The following is an 18,661-nucleotide window of genomic DNA, read 5'->3' as shown; positions in this document are numbered from 1 at the left end:
TGCACTCCAGCCCAGGAAACAGTGTGAGACTCTGTCTCAAAATAATAATAATAATAATAATAAGAAGAAGAAGAAGAAGAAGAAGAAGAAGAAGAAGAAGAAGAAGAAAACTCTTCTAATTGATCCATTAAAAACTGGCTTTACAAAATGAGAATACAAAATTGTAACTATTTTCAAAAACACCCTATCTGTCAAAACATGTTTTGATTTTCTAGAGTGTATACAATTATTATTTCAATTGTAGTTGCAATGTATTTGGATTCTCTAGAAGCCTAATGTAATATTTGTGGCTTTTCAGAATAATCATTAGTGCTTTCAAAACCATTAAATGTCAACCCAGATGATATACACTGTGGAATCTGTATTGGGAAATCTAAAAGGAAGGACTGGACAGGACAAGGTTTGTAATGTCTCCCATTTCAAAGCTTCCTCTAGGGCATTTTGGCCCATAGCTTCTTATGGCTCCAGCTATTCCTTAATGCACTGGTGGCCAAGTTGCCTAACATATGATTTGGCTACCATAATCACAGCCACTTGGATCAAAGGAGACACCAGTCTCAAGGAATGATAATCCACATGTTGAATGGAGAATTTTATAAAATGTATTAATGTATTTAACAATTGCAAAAAGAGTAGACTTTAAATGGTCTCCCCACAAACATTAAGTAGGTGAGGTGAGAGTTTAATTAGATTATTAATTAGATTAATTAGCTTGATTTAATCATTTCACATTGTGTGTGTGTGTATATATAAACATCATATTGTACTGCATAAATATATGCAATTATTATTTTTCAGTTAAAAATTTTAAAAAAATGTCTTAGTAATGACTGTTTTAGCTTGACAGGGAAGAGATAACTAAATTAAAACTGTAATATTCTTTCAGTTGAGAACTTGAAATCCTTAAGTTATACTATGCCAGGGTTTACTAGTAGCTGCCTAAGCTGAAAGACATAGGAAAAAAACAGTATCAGAGCAATATGGAGAAAAACAACAAAATTGATGATACTAATGCCTCTACCATTACTACTGCTAATAACAGTGAGTAGAAATAACTGGGGAATAACAGCAGACATGTAGAGGGAGCAGGTAAGTACTGAAATGAAGAAGTAGTTCTTACCGCTGATTTCTTATCAGGACCATATCATCATAAGGTATCCTGGTTCCTAGAGCAACCTTAGACCCTGAATGACTTCTTGGTCTCTTTCATTCTAATTCACAAGGGCCATGACTATATTGCAGTTCTGAATTCTATTTGGGTGGTCCGGATTTTCACAGGCCTGGTTATAACAAGATTCACTTTTTTCTTATTTCCTTGTGTATTTTCAACCAACTCCCTTTTTCTAATCTAAATAAATTGATGTCTAAAAAGCCATAATACATAATTCAGTTAATCGAAGAGGGAGAATTAACATGATTTTAAGTATTTCTTTTTTGGCCTTTAAAATATATAAATATAGATATCTGGTTTATTCATGATCATTGTTAAGTAGTATTTATTTGTTTGGACAGACCTATATTTTGTTATCCATTTTTGTGTTAATAAACTATTCCTTCACCTTATATTTCTTTTAAAATAATCCTGCTATGAACAAGAATACTTTAGTATATGCCTCAGAGTAATTATGAGGAAGATTATTTTAAGAATATAAGCACTGAAGTACGGAAATGCTGAATCATGGGTTTTGTACATTCTTAACTTAAATCTTGCTTTCCAAAGTGGTTGCATTAAGGTACATTCCTCCTCCATATCCAGCAGTACATAACACTTCCCCTCCTCTGTATCCTTCCAATTTTCACATTTTCAATTGTTTATTGATATAAGAGATGTGAAATACTATGTGGATTTAATTTCCATTCCTTGAGTATTAGAGAAGTTGAGAGTCTATTACCTGTCTATGTTTCTTCATTTGTGAGTTGGCTTTTTCATTCAGTAGGCTTATTTGTTTGTCAGAGTATTTTTCCCAATCAAGGATTGTTTCAATTTAGTTTTTAAATTTGAGGGTAATGTGTTGGGCCATACTGTTAGTAAAAAGTTGAACTTTATACCTATGTATATTCAAGATTACATTTATAAAATTTTTAGGACGCTGTCTTTATTTCCCATTCAGAGTCTAGTCTGAGACAGGCACGTTTTCACCATCTCTGTTTATTGGAGCGTGGACTTGTCTTAGTTCACCTTAGTAAACTCTGAGGGTCCTAGCTTGTGTAAGGCATCCAAGTTCCAACCACCCAACTTGTGTGCTTGGGGACTTATCTCCTTTCCCTAACACGTCCTTATTGTTAAAGCAATAACCTTATTGCTTTAACAGGTCACAGAATTTGGCAAATGCCTGAATGCTGTTTTAACTTTAGTACCAGCTTACTACTGTGATGTGCTGTGTGGCTGCTCATGTAGGAAATACAACCCCCCGAAAAAGAAGGAAAAGGGAAAAGAAGAAAAAGAAAAAACAAATTTGGCGCCCTGGTTATGTAGGTGAAGCCTGACAAAAACAAACAAACAAAAAGATAGTAAAACACCTACAAAAAGAACTCTGCCAAAATGAAGAAGACTTTGCTATTTGGCATTACCACTCACGCTGTCTTTCTTAATGTCTTCCAAAAATTTTGCCTAGTCTACTGAGAAAACCCTTCTTAATTTTGACTAGGATGTAAAAACTGGCTTATGTGTATTCTGCACATGTGTTGACGATGAATTTCCTACAATTATAAGTGAAAATCTGTAATTAAGTCTCTGTTGTTGCTATCTAATTTCATCCCACGTTTCCTGTCTGGCATTTTAAAAACACAGGCCTCTAGGATTCCATGTGGAATGCTGTATCCTCTCTGACTGCAGCCCCTGTGTAAGCTTCCATGTCCTCTGCTTTTCTTTAACAGTTATCATTGCCCTAATCTCTTCAAGTTTTCAGAAATTTTTTGAAAGACCTTTTATACCAATGCTTGCTCAACCTTCTTATTCTCCTCATTTTTTTTCTACCAATTAAATGGAGGTTTTAGGGAAAGAATGTAGGTACATCCATGTGCTATGGTCAGCATCTTAAATAAAAGTTTCTGTTAACTAGTTGTTTACAAGTTGCTGGCTTTTTTATTTTTATTTTTTCAAAAACATGGTATTGCTCTGTTGCCCAGGCTGTAGTGCAATGGCACAATCTTAGTTCACTGCAGCCTCCAACTCCCAGGTTCAAGTGATCTTGCCACTTCAACCTTTCTCCCAAGTAGCTGGAACTACAGACACCCATCACCACACCCAGCTAAATTTTTATTTTTTATTTTTTAGAGATGGGGTTTCCCTATATTGCCCAGGGTGGTCTTGAACTCCTGGCCTCAATAATCCTCCTGCTTGGGCCTCCCAAAGCGCTCAGATTACAGGCATGAGTCACTACACCCAGTTTGTTCACAATATGTTCTTAGAGTTAGAAGGCAATGTCAATAAATCAGTGATCCAGGTGTATAATCGGTCAATTAGAAAGTTAATTTCTCTTCTAGATGGATAGCTACTTTTTACATTTATGTAGGAATGCAGACCTGGTATAAGCAGATTTTGATTTTTAGAAATATAACTGCCATCAGAATTTTACATCAGATCTCCCACCTTATTAGTGTCGTCATATTATTCGACTTTACTTTTGTCATTGTGCAAGCTGAACAAAATATTTCTGCAGAAAGTCTCCAGAGTGCATGATACTAGTTCATGAACTCTGTTTCAGATAAGTGTTTCACATAATTATTAAAAAATCTTCAGAATTCATTATTGCTCCCCACATTTATAGACAAACTGAGGGGCTTCAATAAGGTTAATGAGTTTTCCAGATGCACCAGAGAGGGACTTGAAACATCTTTTAAGTCCAAATTATCTCACTAAATGGAAATGTTGTCCTATATATTCTTTGAAAATGCTGTGTATGTTTCTAAAACAATGTGTTGATTTGGGGGAGTTTAAAGATTATCACCTTTGCTTTATCGTCAAATAACTTGAAAGCAGAGCCAGTACTAACTGCTTTCAGTCTTAACCTCCTCATTTTTCAGGGTCTTGCAATTTGATTTCAGTTCTACCAACTCTACTAAAAAAAGTCTGAGTAATATTTTAGGGAGCATTTTATTTTTATATGCAGCATATGAAAATTATTTCTCATTAAACATTTCATGAACATGTTAATAATGAATGCACTGTTTGCCAAGTGAAATTGTGTTAGTGTATGTGTCACCTATTCTTACACGTGGGGTTTTAATGTGTTATGCTCAACAAATCAAGAACAATTTGAAATGCTTAATTGCAAATATTCTTTATTATTCTAAAGAGATATGGGTTGTTAGCACAATTTTTGCTGCTAATTTTCTATGATATTAAATACTTTGTTTAACGATTGTGTAAATGTAAAAGCCATGTTTCTATTTTTTATAAAACCAATTTGAATTCTGGATGAATAAATAGTGCATTATAACTCATTTCTTTTATATTTCAGTCAGTTCAAATAATTATTTGACCAAAAGTAAGAAATTAGTTTATTCACTTAATATCAAATATTTCTATATATGTTTGTTTGTATTGTGTATACACACATACATGTATGCACATATATATAATTAGAAATATATCAGTTTTTCTCACAAAAATGTTATAGAAAATCAATCTATGAAAGCTAGATCAACTGTCTCTAGGATTACTGCCCAAGTGTCCCAACTAATCTTTCTAGTCCAATATTACCTTTCTTCCACTTATATTCCTGTTCCATACAGCAGAGTTTTAAAAAACATAACTCATGTCCTGGCACTCCTCTACTTGCCACCTTCCAATAGCTTTCCATCAAACTAAGCATAAAAGTACAAAGCCTGCACTGGCCTGCCTGGCCCTACATAAATCTTGCTTTTACCTTCTTTTCCAACTCATCTTTTAGTAATTTCCCTTTCCTCTTGACATTCCCACCACCGTGACAATAATGCCATCATCCAAAAACCTACCTTAGAGTTTCAGCATTTGCTGTTCTCTCTAACTTAAATTTTTGCCACAAGGCCTGGTTACCTTCTCAAAGCACCCTGTTTTATTTTTACCCTAATACATTACAGATTTTAAAAAAATATATGCTGACTCTTCATCTCTATTTTTTTATTTTTATGAAATTATAGCATACGAAAGAAAGGCACACAAATCATAGTGCAGAGCTCAATTTACAAAGTGAATACATCCATCTAACCACCACCTAGATGAAGATAAGCGGACATTACCAGCACTCCAGAAATGCCACTCATTCTCTCTCCCAGTCTGTTCCTCCTAAAAACAGCCCCTGCCTCACTTGTATCTCCATAGATTATATTTTCCTACTTTAACTTCAAATCAATGAAAGCTGTAGTTTAGTGCCTGACATTTAAAATTGATGAGTTAAAAATATAATATGAAATCTACCTGCACAAATTTTTTAGTGTACAGTACAGAATTGTTGACAATATGCACACTGTTGTGCAGCAGATCTCTAGAGCTTTTCTGTCTTGCATGATTGAAGGTCTATCCCAATTGCAACTCCTTATTTCCTCCTCCTCTACCTCTTGGCAATCAGCATGCTACTTTCTGCGTCTAAGGCTTAAACTATTTTAGATATTTTATAAACTAGGAATCATGCGGTATTTGTCCTTTTGTGACTGGCCTATTTCACAGAACAAATTATCCTCAGGGTTCATTCACATTGCCACATGTGCCAGGACTTCCTTCATGTTTAAGACTGAATCATATTCCATTGTATACGTATTCCACATTTTTAAAAATCCGTTTATATGTGGGATGTACATTTAGGTTATTTCTACCTTTTGCTCATTGTGAATAAGGCTGCAATGAACATAGGAATCTAAAATATCAATTCAAGATCCTGATTTCAATTATTTTTAATAAATGCCAAAGAGTGGAATTGCTGGACCATATGGTCATTCTATTTTTAATATTTTTGTGAAACCTCCATACTGTCTTCCATGGTTGCTGCACCATTTTAGATGCCCATCACAGTATACAAGGATCCAAATTTCCTCACATTTTTATCAACACATTGTTCATTTGGGTGGGGAGGGCAGTTGTGTTTTTTGTTTCTTATAATGAGCATCCTAACAGGTGCAAGGTGATAGCTCATTTTGGTTTTGATTTGCATTTCCCCGATTATTTGTGATATTGAGCTTCTTTTCAAATACCTGTGGACCATTTGTATGTCTTCTTTGGAGAAATGTCTTTTCAAGTCCTTTGCCCTTTTATTAATTGGGGTATGTTTTTCAATTGTTTTTGAGTTGCAGGAATTCCTTATATTTTTTGAATTCTGATGTCTTGACAGATACATGATTTGCAAATATTTTCTCCTTTTTCATGGCTTGCCCTTTCACACTGTTGATTGTACCTTTGCTGTGCAGTTGTGTCTTTTGTTTTGTTTTGTTTTATGGTTGATGTAGTCTCACTTGTCTATTTTTGCTTTTGTGGCCTAGGCTTTGGTGTCATATCCAAAAACCTTATGCAAGACCAATATCGAGGAGATTTACCCCTTTGTTTTCTTCTTGTATTTTACAGTTTCAGGCCTTTTATTTTTAATTTTTTTGGACAAATGGGATCACATCAAGTTGAAAAGCTTCTGAACGGCAAAGGATACAATCAAGAAAGTGAAGAGACAACCCACAGAATGGGATAAAATATTTGCAAACTACCCATCTGACAAGGGATTAATAACCAGAATATATAAGGAGTTCAAAACAACTCCATAGAAAAAAATAATACGATAAAAAATGGGCAAAAGATTTGAATAGACCTCTCTCAAAAGATGACATACAAATGGCAAAGAGGCATATGAAATGGTGCTCAGTATCATTAATCATCAGAGAAATGCAAATCAAAACTACAATGAGATATTTTCTAACACCAGCTAAAATGGCATATATCCAAAAGACAGACAATAACAAATGCTGGTGAGGATGTGGAGGAAAGGGAACCATCAGATACTGCTGGTGGGAATATAAATCAATTTCAGGTCTTAATTCAAGTCTTTAATTAATTTTCAGTTTATTTTTATCTGTGGTATAAGATAAGGATCCTAGTTCACATTTTTCCTGAAGGGGCTGGACCAGGGTCCGGCTAGCCCAGAGTTAAGGTGCTGGCAGTGATGGGAGAGGTGAGCTGGTCTCCGGGTCACAGGCCAAACTTTCAGGCAGGGGCAGGCAGAACACTTAAGTGGTGGAAGGCCAAGGGAATATCACAGGACTGTGGGGGTTTGATTTTTATAAGGGATCTGGCCTACAAGTGAAATTATCAGGTGAGGGCAGGTCAGCTGTGCTGTGAGCCTTTCACTGGGGAAGGCAGGATCCCTCAGCTGGGGCAATGGATACCAGTGCCTACTAAACATTGAGTACACATGGACATAAAGATGAGAACAACAGACACTGGGGACTGCAAGAGGGGAGAGGGTGGGAGGAGGATGGGAATTGAAAATCTACCTATCAGGTACTATGCTCTCTACTTGAGTGACAGGATCATTTTTACCCCAAACTCAGTGACACACAGTTTACCCATATAACAAACCTGCACATGTACTTCCTAAACTTGAAAGTTGAAAAAATAAAATAAACAAGCATGAAAACATTAGAAATATGTAGCAGTAAATATGTTAAAGTTGTGAAAGACATAGTCACTAAAATGTATAAATTGTTGCTTAATAAATTGAAGGTTTAAATACTTGGAGATGTAGCATTCATGAATAAAAAAACTCAATATAGTTAAAAGGACAATTCTCTCAATATTGATTTATTGATTCAGTGTAATTCCAATCAAAATTTTTGTAGTCTTTATAAAGTTACTGACAAACGGACTTACTGCAAAGCAATAGATAGCAACAAAATGGGTACTATGCTAAAGATGGACAAATAAATCAGTGGAACACAATAGTGAGTCATGAAATAGATCCATGCATGGGCGGTCAATTTATTTTTGATAAAGTACAAAGGCAACTTTTTGAAGAAAAAATAGCCAGTAAATGGTGCTGGAAGAATTGGAAATCACATGCAATAAACAAATAAACTTGAATGTATGTACATCTTAAAATATACAAAAATTAACTCAAATGGATTATAGATTTATGTGTAAAATCTAAAACATAAACTTTCTAGAACAATACATAGCAGAATATATTTATGACCTTGAGTTTGATAATTGTTTTTGATACCAAAATTATGATCCATTAAATTTTTAAAAATGGAAAATATAACCTTATCAATATTAAGATATTCTGCTATTTGAAAGACACTAAGAAAATAAAAACAAGTCTAAGTAATTCACTAGTCAACCAAGAAATCATTAAACAAGTGCAAAATATTTGAACAGACACTTCACGAAAGAAGATGCATGAATTTCAAATAAGCACATAAGAGATACTCAACACCATTAGTCATCTAAAAGCGGAATGAGATATCACTATACACATAGTTAAATGGGTAAAATTAAAAAGGCCTCCACACAAGACTGTCCCATGGGTGGTTTAAATGTAAAATCATAATTTTTACAGTTTGTCTGTTTTCTAAAACTTTAAATATAGGTTCCAGTAATCCTAATCTGAAGTATTCATGCAAAGTAGTGAAAGCATATGTCTATACAAAGACTTTTTCATGCATATTCATAGAAGCCTATTTGTAATAGCCCCACACTACCAACACAGTCAAAATATCCATGAGTAGGTGAATGGACAGGCAAATGATGACACATCTATACTATGGAGTGCTATTCAATGTTAAAACTAAATGGTTTATTACTGATACACTCAACAGCATAGATGAATCACATTAATAATTATGGTGAGTGAAAGTAGCCAGACAAAAAAGAGTGTGTACTTTATGATTCCATGTGTATAAAATTTTAGAATATTCAAACCAATCAATAGTGGGAGAGAGAAAGCCAATGGTTGTCTGGCAATGGTTATATTTTGGGGAAGGGAGGGAGGATGGGATTACAAAACAGCACTTTAGAATGTGAAAGATATGCTCCTTATCTTGACTGTAGTGATGGGTTCAAGGCATACATAAATATCAAAACTTAGCAAACTGAAAATTAAATAATAGCAGTGATTTGTGCATCAAGTATACCTCAAATTTTACTTTAGCTTTATTTAATATAATCCATAAAAACTTTGCTGCTTATAGGACTTGTATGGCATAGTTTTTTTAAAAGATAGTATTTATATTTAATTATTATAGGATACAGAAATTAATAGGTACAAGTAAAACATGAGCCATTAATTATCTCTGTTGAACGGCAGAATGAAACAGTAGGAAAAATTAGGCAACTTGATTGGCACGATTTATAGCAATTAAGAAACAGCACACCATTTGCAGAAAAACCTGTATCAAGTACTAATATATATTTCTATGTGATGCTAAACAAATGAAGTGTTTAGTGTATTTTAACCATGCGTGTTGTTTGAGGTCACCAACTAATATCATCAGTCAACTATTAGAAACCAATATTTCATACAACTATGTGATATCTGAGTATGTATTAAATAAGCCTAGAAAAGTGGGCTGGTATCTGGTAGACACTTCATGAATATTTGTTGAATCAATATGGACTGAAACCTTTAAAAATCATTTCAAAATGTATTATTAGTTCTTAAAATGTGGTACTTTTATCCCAATTAGAATTAACATTTTGCATAGGCTAACTATTCAAAAGCTGCATCTTGAGTTATCTATAGTAGATTATTTCTTCCTTGCCTAATAATATGATTTATTGTTCTCTCATCCAGAGCTGTCTCTTTAATTTTCCCTTGAGTCTGAAGAGAGTTTGGTGATGATATCTTGACTACCTCCCTGGGTACCCTATTTGATTGCCTCATAGACCTCATGACTAAGAACTTCCTCATCTTATCTAGCTTAAGCATTCTTTCTTCATGTTTTGGGCCATTACTTCTTGTCTTACAATCTTTAACTATCTTCAGTAATTCAACCCCTCAGGAATTTAAGCTGCCCATAAATATAAAAAGAAAAGGACATATCTCAGTGTCTGATAATTTGTGAAAATTGAGACAACTATATTCTAGAGATAGCAGTAAGTACTCCAGGGCATGCAGAGAGAGCTGTGGGGAAGGAAATATTTCCTGGTTTGCTAAGTGAGGCAAGGTCACTGAACTTTTATGTGAATGGCTCCGTGAAGCTATTGTTCATTTACCAAACAGATAATGTTTTAATTTGTGATCTTGGCTCTTATTTCATCTATTTTCCTCTTTGAATTGTGTCCATATGTGTTGCTGCTTCTCTTTAAATAATGATAACAAAACAAGGAAAAGACAGTGAGGAGTGTCAAAAAGAATTTCTTGTCAAAATATTATTTTTTGTGACTATTTCTCTATCATTCCCAAGTTTTATTTTTCAAAGAATTGTTTTGTGTTGCCTTATGTTGTTTTGTTTGTGGATCTTAGTAAATTCAAGAGGCCATACTATTTCAAACAAATGACCCACTGGAAAATATTTTAGCTTGGGAAATTGTGTGATTCTCTCCAGAGTTTCTGTGAATGTCAGGCATTTTTGAGTCATTTCCAAATATGAAAGTTTAAGAATATATCATGTCAACTGAAATCAATGTATTTCTCAGTATAAAATACTTGTCCCTGGAAATCTGAGCTTTAAACTGTGGTAACATTCTTGTTTATCAAGTTTCATTCACTTCTAAGCCCCTGCCACATGGTACAAATCAATGCAAATCTATAGTGTTAGAAACTCTGTCCAAGTTCAATCAGTTCCTCAGCTTGTAAGACCCACTTTCAAATCATCCAACTCAGGTCTGAAATCTCTATAAATACTATTATCTAAAATGATGAATCAGCATTGCTTAACATTATGTTATTAAGCAGTTGCAAACTAAACAGCAGTGAGATACCACTATGCATCTTTTAAAATGGCAAAAATTAAAAAATAAATTAAAACTGTAAATATGGAATGTTGATGAGGATGAGAAACCACAGAGAATTCTTTCACGGCTGTTGAGAATGCCAAATGGCTAAGCCACATTGGAGGACAGTTTAGCAGTTTTTTACAAAGCTAGGAATAGTCTTACTATAAAATCCAGGTATTTTGCTCCTAGGTATTTATCCAAATGAGTTGAAAATTTATTACCACGCAAAAAAACTGACATGAATGTTTAAGGCATCTTTATTTATAATATTGCCCAAAACTGAATAAATAAAGACTTCCTTCAAAGGTTAGTGGAGAAACAAATGGTGGTACTTCCATGAAATGAAATACTACTCAGTAATAAAAAGTGAGCTTAAAGCCATGAAAAGATGGAGGAACCATAAATGAAAATTTCTAAGTGAAAGAAGCCAGTCTGAAAAGGCTACATACAGTATGATTCTAACTATATAAAATTCTGGAAAATGTAACACTATTGTATAGAGAAAGTAAAAAAAGACCAATGTTTGCCCAGGAAGCAGATGTTGGCCTTAATAGGTGAAAAACAGGGATTTTTAGGGCAAGCAGCAAAACTATTTTGTTTGATATTGTAACAGTTAATACCTGACATGCATTTCTCAAAACCCGTAGAGCTTTACAACATGAAGGGTGAAACTATAAAATTTTGTTAATAATAATCAGTCAGTATTTGTTCATTAATTATAGCAAACGTACCACACTAATACCAGATTAATAATAGGGCAAACTGTGTAGGGGAGAAGTTCATATCAGAACTATCTGTACTATATGCTCAATTTTTTTCTGCAAATTCTAAAATTATTCTAAAAATAAAGTTGATTAATTAAAAAAATACAAGTGGTCCCACAGAATGACAAAATTGAAGTAGCTCAATTTCTGTTCTTTGCCTTTACAATAATCATTTATTTTAAATGTCCTACTTGAAAGAAAACACATACACAGATCTAGGTCTGGGAATGGAAATGGAGGAGGAGTACTTAACTTAATTATCTAATATCTTCCATGTAGAATACAATGTTTTATTAAGAGATAAGTACTAATGCTGTACTACTTTGAAATATATATGCATACCTAAATATGTATTACATATATTTAATGCTAATATTATTAATATCTCTAATATAAATTACATAGAAATACAATACAATATTAAATATATAATATACATATCTGTACAAGTATACAAGTACATATATATGCATACATCAACTCAGCAGTAAGTACAGCAATTATTTTAATTAGAACTTCGATCACAGATGTTTTTGTTTTTTGAAAATGAGTATTTTATCACGGAAATTATTTGGAATTGGTGGTGGTAATTTTAAAAAAGCAACTTTTAGTAGGATACTTATTGGTTTTAAATGACTCTCCCTTCATTTTGGTATACAGCCGTTTTGGTTGAATCTCTATAATAGTCTCAAATTTTTCTGACACTGAAAAAATAATAATAATAATAACAAATGAAGGAATTAGTGAATTTTAGCATTTTTAAAGAATATATTAAGATAGTCAGAGGAACTCTGGCCTAGCTTTCCAGTTTTATTAACTGATTGGCTAGTAGCTAGGACTAACTGATAGACTTAGCAGTGTAAACTTCATCACTAGAGGCAGCTCTCAGGGAATACATGACTGTGTAAATAGAGTAGTTGATTAAGTTGTAGAGCCCCAGGGAACAGCCTGGACTCTGGTTATGTAAATATAACAGACGGCTAAGCAAATGCCGTGCTGTACTAAGAGTAGGTTTATTGTAGTTATCTATGTTTATATAGAAGATTTAAGAGGCAGACGATCCAACTTTTCAAAGCCAAACCAGGTATTGACTATATCGTACTGTCATGGAAATTACTTGAGAATGGGTTGGAAGTTTTTCAAGTCGACATCCTCTAGGGAACACTACACTGTTTAACTGTTTACGATTGTCTTATTATATTTTTAGAAGCAATATCCCTTGAAGAAAATGGTGAGATAATGGCCCAGATCCTGTCATTTGATAAGGGTTATGCCACTTTGTAGAAGACAGAATTGGTAAGTAATTCTCATTGCAAAAACAGCTTATGAATGAATACTTTTTGAAGTTCACATACTATATATGCTCTCATTTAATCTTATTTAATCTTCATCTCAATGTTTAAATTAAGTGCAGGTACTTCTCCCTTAAACTGAAGAAACTAAGTTGAGGATAGTAAAGAAAGAAATTATATAAAGGGAAAAAAACCTTGAGGCAACACTGTACAATAAAGATACATTGGTTTGAAATCACTATCACACTTATACACCAATAACAGTCAAGCCAAGAGTCAAATCAGGAATGCAGTCCCATTCGCAATTGCCACACACAAAAATAAAATACCTAGGAATACAGCTAACCAGGGAGGTTAACGATGTCTACAAATAGAACTACAAAACACTGCTCAAAGAAATCAGAGAGGACACAACAAATGGAAAAACATTTCATACTCATGGATAGGAAAACTCAATATCATCAAAATGGCCATACTTCCCAGAGCAATTTATAGATTTAATGCTATTCCTATTAAACTATCAATGTGGTTCTTCACAGAACTAGGAAAAAACTATTTTAAAATTCATATGGAACCCAAAAAGAGCCCAAATAGCCAAGGCATTCCTAAGCAAAAAGAACAAAGCTTTAGGCATCACACTATCTACTTCTAACTATACTACAGGGCTACACTAACCAAAAGAGCATGGTGCTGGAGCAAAACATGCACATAGGCCAATGGAACAGAATAGAAAACCCAGAAATAATACTACATACGTACAACTATCAGATTTTTGACAACGCTGACAAAAACAAGCAATGGGAATAAGACTCCATATTCAATAAATGATGCTGGCATAACTGGCTAGCCACATTCAGAAGATTGAAACGGGACTCCTTCCTTATACCATATACAGAAGTTAACTCAAGATGGATTAAAGACTTAAATGTAAAACCCAAAACTATCAAAACTCTGGAAGATAACCTAGGCAATACCATTCTGGACATAGGCACAGGAAAAAATGTCATAAAAAAGATGCCAAAAGCAATTGCAAAGAAAGTGAAAATAGACAAGTGGGATCTAATTAAACTAAAGATTTTCTGCAGAGCAAAGGAAACTATCAACAGAGTAAACAGACAACTGACAGAACAAAATAAAAATTTTGCAAACTATGCATCTGATAAAGGTCTAATATTTAGAATCTCTAAGGAATGTAAACAATTTTTTTTTTGAGATAGAGTCTTGCTCTGTTGCCCAGGCTGGAGTGCAGTGGTATGATCTTGGCTCACTGCAAGCTCCTCCTCCTCAGTTCAAGCAATTCTCATGCCTCAGCCTCCCAAGTAGCTAAGATTACAGGTGTGTGTCACCACGCCTGGCTAATTTTCGTATTTTTAGTAGAGATGGGGTTTCGCCATGTTGGCCAGGCTGGTCTCAAACTCCTGACCTCAAGTGATCCAGCCTTCTCGGTCTCCCAAAGTGCTGGGATTACAGACTTGAGCCACCGAGCCCAGGGGAACTTAAACAAATTTACGAGTTAAAAAAAAAAAAAAAAAACATTAAAACGTGGGCAAAGGACATGAACAGATACTTTTCAAAAGAAGACATACATGCAGTCAACAATCATGTGTAAAAAAGCTCAACATCACTGGTCATTAGAGAAATACAAATCAAAACAGAGTACCACATGTTCTCCCTTATAAGTGGGAGCTGGAAGGTGAGAACAAATGAGGGAAACAGTGTGCACCAGGATGGAGAGTGGGAGGAGGGTGAGGATCAGGAAAAATAACCAATGGGTGTCAGGCTTAATGCCTGGGTGAAGAAATTGTCTGTACAACAAACCCCATGAAAGAAGTTTACCTATATAACAAACGTGCACATATACCCCTCGACTTAAAATAAAAGTTAAATTAAAGAAAAGATATATTGGAGGAGTCATGATAAAGACTAGAGCTTGGTGCCCAGGTGAATGTCCTTAGAGAGTCTAAATACCATCCAATAGACAGAATACAAGTCCTAAAAATTCAGAATTGTCCTACTGCAGCTTATAGTTGTCAATAACTACTTATGCAGCTAATGTTTAATTAGAATCAGTATTAGCCTGGGAAAATAAACTATACGTCTTAATATCATTCACTCTAAGGTACAACTGAGCACTTACTATGGGCAGAAAATGGTCTCTGGTCACTTGAATCATGTAGTCTAATGCAGTATTCTGCAAATTTACCCGATGACAAAGTATACCAAGTGCCCTTGTTAAAAATAGAGATTGCTAAATTGTCTCCTGGAGAGTATAACTCAGATTGTTGGAAAAGACACAGGAAATCACATTTTTAATAAGCTCCTCATGTGACAGTTTTCAGGCATGTGTGAAAATCTTGGTCTACCAGACTTCTAAATAACATATAGTGAGGACCCAAAGCATAATTACTTTAGCTAGAGTAATTGTGTCTTTAAAAATTATTGGAAAGAAAGCAAATTAAAAGGACACCATTGTTTCTTGTTAAGATTTTCTGTCATTTTGCTACCTAGAAACGATTCTTTTGTTGATTTTTAAATAATCAATTTAAGATTTTGAAAACTGTAGCATTCTCCTAATCTACAAATAAATTCCTGCTGAAACTATTGCCATCTGCTGCTTACATTTAAGAACATAGCCAAAGGCCCAGAATATTACCCAAGACTATGCCTAAAAGGGTATTGGGCCTAAGGCCTCCTCATAAAAAGTTTCTACTCCTGCCAATTCACACCATTTATCTTCTTGGATACATATCAGGGGAGAGTGGGATAGTTCTGCTTTACAATGATGGTAGTGGTAGTAAAATTGGGGTGGCAGACAGATGTATATGTGCAAATAAGTATGGGTATATACTCACACATGTATGTGTGTGTATATATATATATATATTTGGGACAATTTGTTTTTAATTGTAGCTGCATGGTCATCCAAAATATATTTTTTTATTAAGAAATTGATAAGCAATTATTATTATTATTACTATTATTATTATGATGATGCCACACAGGAAACTTGAGTTTGCTGATGTTTTTCTCCTTTTACAAAAGAAAGGGTTGGGGGAACAATATTGCTAACTTTAACTGTTGTCTAGTTGCCAGATAGATCTCTAAGAGACATTCAGTGTCTTATATGGAGGAAATGACCTAAGGCAATATATCACTTATAATTTTATACTGCATTGTCAGCAACTAATATAGCTGTCTAAAAATAATTATTTCAATAGATGAGAGATATTGCCTCATACATAGTCTTATAACCTAGACTCATAGAAATTAGGACTCTGATTGTCTACCGTGAGGTTTAACATTATATTTGAAGTATGTTTAGTTTCTCCAGTAAAAGTATTCTAAGCAAGGTCTTTATTTAATATACTATTCCAAAATATGTTCTAACACTTGTATTTAATAGAAAATCAGCAAATGTATTATTTTTAGGTAAAATAACACATCAGTAAAACAAGTCAATGTCAAAAATTTTGCTTTATTATTATGCAGAGTAACAGAGTACAGAGAAAACAAGTTTTCTACTCATAACAAAGAAGATACACAGGTAAAATTTACCAAACAGAAATCCAACAATCTAAATAAAACAAAATTTAAACTCAAAATTTTGTTCTTAAAAAGAGTTAGAACTAAATTCATAAACTATAATTTCCTTAGGTTTCAATAGAGTACTGTTAAGACTCAATAAATCTTTTAAAAGACAAGGAATCTATTTTTTACCAGACTTTCTTAGCCATTGGCTTTGTCAGCAACAGTATTTGCAGCCATTAAAACAGTGAATCACCAAGAGAATAAGTTTAGAAGAAGAGTAAATCTTTATGTAATACCATATATATAATTGAGACAACTGGGGAGAAGTTGAAGGCAAACATAAAAACAGGTCAAAAGAAGAAAAAGATTAATATATAGGATCAGTGATCAGGAAACATTTTTGAACACCTGAATCGCACTGACTGGCTCTATCTTTTTCTTCCGTCTTCTTCCAAAAGTACATGAAAAATAATGATTTGAGTTTCCAACTGATCTTTCTATAGTTTGGAAAGTATGTTGCCTTAATTACAAAGTGAAATTACAATGAGAATATTTGGCTTGCTGAAAACCTATTGTGGGTTTCTGGAGGAGGCATTATTTTTTCCCCCTACTTTTCTATGTTGCTAAATAGGTTTTTACTGCAGGGATCATTGCAGAAAGCCTGGAAACACCAGAATCTCTAACATGCTGAAAGAATTGTGTTGATCATGTAAGAATCTGGAAAAATAATTTTTTCTTGGTTTGCAGTTATTTTTTAGAGTGTAGGCTTAAATCCATTTGAGCTGGCTAAATATACTGGAAGATGAATAACTTTTTGATGTTGTGGTTAAAATTTTTGGAAGAAAATGCCTAAACAGAACCTATAAAAATTCAGAAAAATGGAAATTTCAAACTGGCCATTTATTCATATTGAATTAACTAAAAGCAGCAGCATTTTGAAATAAATATTAGTATCTTTTCCAAGTAACTAAAAGAAAGCTGACCATGTATACAGTTCTGGTCCCTAATCCCATCTTTAAGGGTCATCAAAAATGTTGTCACAAATATCTGAATGCTATTCTCTAGAATATTTTTATTTTGGACTTTACGTTTGTAGAATTAGATCACATAGTTCTTCATTAATTACACAATGTCATCGGAATCCATGTGTAGCAATCACTGCAGTCACCCCACTTACATCCTTCAACACCTACCATTGTAGTTTTTGTAAATGGCTTGCCTCTGAAAGCATCAGTTACTCTCTGCATGATGGTATTCTCTAGCTACAGGAGCATGTAACCAAGACAGTTGGTACTGGACGTAAGGCTTCAGGAAGTAGATGGGATGGAATTCTAGAATTCTATCAATCATCAGCCATATTCAACAAGGATAGTTTTACTGAGGATTACTGGGGTGATAACAACCCTTGGGAACTTCAGCTTCTTAATTACTAAGATTTACTAAGACTTCCATTTGTGTTCGATTTGGATAGGATGCTGGTGGAAGGGAATGCACTGGATTACTCAAGTAGCTCTAGCTGTTGAAAAAAATATGGAGGCAATTATATTTAGAAGGATTGAGTATAAACTGGATATTATTAGCTGCTATAGTAGAAGAAAAATGTAGGCTCAGATGAGTCAAATATCAATTCAGGGGACAGCATAAAAGCCAGAAGTTCTTTATGAAAGGATTTAAAAAGAATTTGTAGTAGAAGGGTAGACTCTACTGAAACTCAGGCTGAAGATTTGATTGTAATAGTAGCAGACTTACAAAAGAAACTACAATCATGGCCCCAGATTTACAAGCCCAGGTCCTGTGAGAAATAATAGTATCTTGAGACCAGAATGGATATTAGAGTGCAAACACTTGACAATATTGAGCGTCCAGGTCCCCCTATAAGGTATCTGGTCTGGGAAAAGAGGTCTTACTTTTGCAAGAAAATAGCCCATGCTTGATCTCCTCAATGTCTGCCAGCTCCCCCACTTCCTGCTTCAAGACAAATAGCTAAGGTCCGTTATCAACATGGTCTTGCTAAGAAAAGAAATAAATTATTCACAAAAAGATCTGCAGATGCTCACTAATATGTACCCACAGTATAGAGCATATGGCAATGGTTATTGAGGGGACTGGAACAAAAATGCAGAATACATTACTGCATAGCGAAAAGTTTAGTGATATAGAGGTACTGTTGTGACTGAGTG

Source organism: Symphalangus syndactylus, chromosome 10 (genome assembly GCF_028878055.3).
Source record: "Symphalangus syndactylus isolate Jambi chromosome 10, NHGRI_mSymSyn1-v2.1_pri, whole genome shotgun sequence".
In the NCBI taxonomy this organism is placed as follows: Eukaryota; Metazoa; Chordata; class Mammalia; order Primates; family Hylobatidae; genus Symphalangus; species Symphalangus syndactylus.
The sequence above is the reverse complement of the archived record's forward strand: the minus strand, read 5'-3'. Positions refer to the sequence as shown.